This window comes from Melospiza georgiana, unplaced genomic scaffold (assembly GCF_028018845.1).
Source record: "Melospiza georgiana isolate bMelGeo1 unplaced genomic scaffold, bMelGeo1.pri scaffold_29, whole genome shotgun sequence".
NCBI classification, from domain to species: Eukaryota; Metazoa; Chordata; class Aves; order Passeriformes; family Passerellidae; genus Melospiza; species Melospiza georgiana.
In genome coordinates, this window is record NW_026652215.1 from 5,376,593 (window position 1) to 5,382,592 (window position 6,000).

Here is a 6,000-nt window from a genome sequence, read left to right on the forward strand (position 1 = left end):
CCACGACAGCACAAAAGCAGCTGCAATGAGCAGGATCAAATCCCCAGGTCACCATTAAATGCACTCGATCCACACCTTGCACAGCCCAGCAGCAATTCCTGCCTGTGCCCCCAGCTCTGGCTCAGCCTGAGGGGCATCGCTCTGGTGTGTGCGGGGCCGGCCCCTGCAGGACACAGCGCTGGGAGCTGCTCTGTGTCCCGCAGCTTCGGCATCTCAGGCGCCGCTCCACAGCTGTGGGGCTGTGCCACCACTGTTCCATGGCTGGAGTTCCTATGCCACCACTGTTCCATGGCTGGAGTTCCTGTGCCACCACTATTCCATGGCTGTAGCTCCTGTTCCACCACTGTTCCATAGCTGCAGTTCCTGTGCCACCACTGTTCCATGGCTGTAGCTCCTGTGCCACCACTGTTCCATGGCTGCAGTTCCTGTGCCACCACTGTTCCATGGCTGTAGTTCCTGTGCCACCACTGTTCTTCCTTTTCTATGCTCACTCCACTGCTGCTCAGAAGCTGTGCTGTGCTGTTTCAGCACGGTTCCTCTGCTCTTTCACGGCTGCTCCACTGCTGCTCCAACACTGCTCATCTCCCACTGTTCCACTGCTCCTTCTCTGCTCCTCCCCTGCACCCCTGGTGTTCCACAGATGCTGCTTCTGTTCTAGTGCTGCTGCCACAGCTGCAGAGTCACAGAGTGGGGAACATTCGGGCAGCACCACTGTGGTGTCACAGAGACCGGGAAAATGGGACTGGCACAGCTGTGGTTTCTTAGAGAGGGGAACACTGGGGCTGCCACTGCTGTGGTGCCATAGTGAGGGGATCTTTATGGCTGACACCACAGTGGTATCATACACATGGGAACGCTGGGGCTTCCAGGGCTGTCTTGTCATTGAGAGGAGAATATTGGTGCTGCCTCTGCTGTGGAGTCATAGAGAGGAGAATGTTGGGGCTGCCAAAGCTGAGGTGTCACAGACAGGGGATGCTGGAGCTCCCACCACTGTGATATCACAGACAGGGCAATGTTGGGGCTGTCAAAGCTGTGGTGTCACAGGCAGGGGATGCTGGGGCTCCCACTGCTGTGGTATCATAGAGAGGGGAGTGTTTGGGCTGCCATCCTTGTGGGCTCAAAGACAGGGGAACCTTTGGGCTGCTACCCCTGTTTTGTCATATCCCTGTTTTACATAGAGAGGGTAATCTTGGGGCTGCCACTGCTGTGGTGTCATACAGAAGTCAATGTTGGGACTGCCAACTCAGTGGTATCACAGAGGGGAATTTTGGGGGAGTCACCGCTGTGGTGTCGCAGACAGGGGAGCATTTTGGGCTGCCACCCCTGCAGTGTCTTAGAGAGGGGAATGTTGGGGCTGCCACTGTGGTGCTGTCATAGACACGAGAACACTGTGGGTGCCACCTCTGTGGTGTCACTGTCAGGGAAACACTGGGGTTGCAATTGCTTTGCTGTCATAGACAGGGGGACATTGGTATTGCCACTGCTGTCATGTCACAAACAGGGGAACTTTGAGGTTGCCACCACTGGGGTGTCATTGACAGGGAAACACTGGGGCTGCAAATGTTGAGGAGTCACAGAGAGGGGAATGTTGGAACTGCCACTGTGGCGCTGCCATAGAGAGTAGAACTTTGGACGGCCATCCCTGCAGTGTCATAGAGAGGGGAACTTTGGGGCTTCCACTGCTGTGGTGCCACAGAGAAGGGGACATTGGGACTGCCACAGCAGTGGTGTCACTGGGAGAACTTTGGGGCTGCCACCACTGTGGTATCACAGACAGGGGAAGGTTGGGGCAGCCACTGCTGTGGTGTCAGAGAGAGAGGGACGTGGGGCTTCCACAGCTGCAGTGTCACAAAGAGGAGAAAGTTGTGGCTTCAGCTGCTGTGGTGTCACAGAGAGGGGAACGTTGGGGCTGCTACTACTGTGTTTTCATAGACAGGGCAATGTTGGGTGTGCCACCGATGTGGTGTCAGAGAGATGGGAACATTGGTGCTGCCAGCACTGTTTTCTCATAGAGAGGGGAATATTTGATCTGTCACTGTGTTGGTGTCATACAGAGGGGAACGCTGGGGGTGCCACCTCTGTGGTGTCACAGAGAGGGGCAAGAGGGGTGGCACAGCTGTGTTGTCACAGAGACAGGAACACAGGGGCTGCAACCACTGTGGTGTCATAGAGAGGAGAATATTGTGGCTCTCACTATTGTGGTGTCACAGAGAAGGAGTTTAGGGCAGCCACTGCTGTGGTGTCACAAAGAGTGGAATTTTAGAGCTACCACAGCTACGGTCACAGAGAGGAGAACATAGGAATTGCCACCCTTGTGGTGGGACAGAGAGGGGACCATTGCAATTGTCACTGCTGTGGTGTCACATAGAGGGGGACATGGTCCTGCCCGAGCCGTGGTGTCACAGAGTGGGGAACACTGTGGCTGCCACCCCTGTGGTGTCACAGACAGGGCAATGCTCGGTCTTGAACCGCTGTGGTATCATAGAGAGGGGAACGTTGATGTTGCCACCACTGTTGTGTCACAGACACGGGAACACTGCCAAACCTCCCCTGGTGCTTTGCCCACTCCAGTGCTGCTCCTCTGTGACACTGCAGGGCCTCCTGGGGTCATTGTCACACTGCAGTGTCTCCTGGGGACATTGTCACACTGCAAACCCTCATGGGACTATAGTGGCCGTGTGACACTCCAGGGTCTTGTAGAATCCAGAGACTCCTTTGGGACCATTGGCCTCCATGGAACCAAGAGGAGACTATGAAACTCTGGGGCTTCATGGAACCATCCATTGTGATACTTCAGGGCCTCATGGTTCCCAGGAATCCTCGTGACACTACAGGATGAAATGGAACCAAAGGGACACTGTGACACTGTGGGTTCTCATGGAATCCAGAGGCCCTTTTGACTCAGTGAGACCAGTTGGAAACAAGGATCCTTTGGGATACCTCAGGGCCTTGTGGTATCCAGTGATCCTTGAGACATCATGGGGCCTCATGGAACCACAGGGACCCAGGAACACTGATGACAGAAGGCCTGACTATGTCACAATGGCCCCTTGGTTCCATGCAGCCCTGCAGTGTCACAAAGGCCTCTTGTTTCATGGTACCCCACAGTGTCACAATAGTCTCCTTGGTTCTGTGGTGCCCCACAGTGTCACAATGCTTTGCTTATTCCATGAGGCCTCGTAGTGTCACAATGGTCTCCAGGATTCCAAGAGTCCCCTCAGTGTCATAATGGCTCCCTGGTTCCATGAGAATGTGAAGTGACTTAATGTTCTTTCCATGGTTCCATGGTTGCATGAGGCCTTGCAATGTCACAGTGGACATTTGGTTCCATGGGGTCTCACAGTGTCACAATGGCCCCTTGTTTCCATGACACCCCAAAGTGCCATAATGGTCTCCACAGTGCCATGAGGCCCCTTGGTGTCACAATGGACCCTTGGTTTATGGGGCCCCTCAGTGGCACAATGATCCCTACATTCCATGGAGTCACACAGTGTCAGTACTGTCCCCTTGGTTCCATGGGGCCCAGCAATGTCACCGTGGTCTCCATGGTTCCATGAGGTCCCAGAGTGTCACAATGGTCCTTTGTTCTCACAGGGCCCCACAGTGTCACAATGGTCCCTTGGTTCCATGGCCCTGTACTGCTGCATTCCCCCCTCCCCTTCTCAGGCTGCCCTGCCAGCTGAGAAATGCTCCTTGGGCCTCAGCCTTGGCCAACAGCCCCTGGGCTCAGCTCCTCTGCAGCTCATCACAAACACTGTCTGCCCAAGGCACTGCTGCTGCCCAACCAGCTCCTGGGTCCTTTAGCAGCAGCCCTGGGAACTGTTTGTGTTCCCTCAGTGGCACAACACACCCTGTTCTCACAGTGCCAAAGAAAGCTGTTGGTGCCAAGTGTGGCCAGGATGAACCATTGCTGGGACTGAAGCCCCTCTCTTGGGGCCCTGCAAACAGCGCTCCAAAAGGAGCCCTTGGAGCTCTCCTGGGCCAGCGACTCCCTCTGAGTGGGGCCTCTCCCAGCCGGGAACTCTCGGAGCCTGGGCCAATCCCCCCACTCCTCCATGCTCAGCCCTTTGCCCTTTGCTGGGGAGATTCCAAAGGATCCACAGGGAGCATTGCTTGCCCTCAGGGGAATTGCTCACAGGTGCCTTGCACTGACTCTTGGTGTCTGTGTGCACACAGGAGTGCCTGTGCTGGGGAAATGTGGCAGAAATGCTGCTCTCTGAGGGGTCTGAGTGCCTTGGATGGCTGAGCCAGTCAGGCCTGTAGGTAAGGGTGAGTCACAAACTGTAAGCTAAGTTAAATGCTGCTAAGAGTTTTTCTTTTGCTAAGTAGTGAAGTTTAACATAAGTTATAAGCTAAGCTGAATATTGTTAAGTGTTTTTCCACTGTAAAATCATTAAGTCCTAGGTTATAAGTAAGGTTAAGTACTGTCAAGTACTGTTATTTTGCTAAATACTGAAGTCTAAGGTATCAATCAAGGCCTGTTAAATTTGAGTTCTGCTTAGCTTTTAGGCTGCATTCATTTTATCCTTGCCCTCACTGTCCTTTAGGCACACATTCAGGTGCACAAATTTCAACAGTTCTTAGTTCGAATTTCTGGTTTGATTGCCTGGATTTCGATTGGTTTTGTTGTTGCTTTGTTTCCTTGGTGTGCCTGAAGTGTCCAGTCACCAGCAGAGTGATTCTTGCCACGGAACTCTTTGCTGCTGTCCCTTAATATTCAGTCTGGTTTTTGCTGCTCCCTTGCTGGGGATTTTTTCATCACTCTCAAGGCCTCGTTGGTAACAGGGTGAAGGAGCCCTGGCCCAGGCTCTGGCCCTGGTGGACACGGGGATGCTGCCGGGGGGTCCCTGTCCCCCTGTGCCACCCCCAGGGCCCCGGCCCCCCGTCCCCGTGTCAGGCTCTGGGGTCGATCTCATGGAACATCCTCTGGGGGAGGCTGCACGAGCAGGGTTGGACTGCTCTGGGGGAAGCTGTGAGGGGGGCCAGGGCAGAGTGACCTCCCCAGGGACCTCACACTGCCCCTGTGATGTCACACTGCCCCTGTGATGTCACACTGCCCCTGTGATGTTGCAGAGCTGCCCTGTGATGTCACACTGCCCTTGTGATGTCACACAGCCATATGTGATGTCACACAGCCCCTGTGATGTCACACAGCCTCCTGTGATGTCCACAGCCCACTGTGGAATGTCACAAAGCCATCCTGTGTCACAGAGCCAACACTGGCATATCCCTCTTTGATGTCATACAGCCGTGCTGTGATGTCACAGAAAGCTCTGTGATATCACAAAGGAACACAATGATGTCACTGTCCTGGGATGTCACAGCCTGTTCTGTGATGTCACTCAGACACGCAGTGATGTCACAACCCACTCTCTGATGTCGCAGAGCCACCCTCCATGATAGTAGAGTCTGCAGTATGGCCTAATACCCTACTCTGTGATGTCACAGCAACCTCTGTGATGTCACAACCCCTCAGTAATATCACAGAACCCTCTCTGTGATGTCATACTGCCACTCTGTAATGTCCGTGGAGCCCCGCCTGGCCTGGGCATTGCTGCTGCTGCCCTCTGGCAGCCGTGCCCTGGGGCGGCAGCGTGCGGCAAGGGCCAGGCTGAGCCCTGCCGGGCCAGCAGCCTGTGTGGCCACAGCGCCGGCAGCGCCGCTGGCAGGGAGCTGTGCCGCTGGGGCCGTGACAGGCTCTGTGTTCACAGGCATGGCCGGGCGGCGCCTGAGGGGACAGCAGCAAGAGCTGCAGCTGATCTGCACTGGTGAGTGAGGGCAGCGGGCTGACAGCGGGGGCTGCCGGGGGAGCTGCAAGCCCTGCCCCGGCTGCAGAGGGCTCTGCTCCCATGTGCGGACATGGGGCGGCGTGGGCAGAGCACACAGAGATTTCAGGGCCACCTTGGGGATCCGTGGCCAGCAGCTTTGGGCCGGTGCCCTTGGTCCCTGGTCCCTCCTGGCCGTGGCTAGAGCCGGCTGGGATGGCCCTGGCAGGGGGCT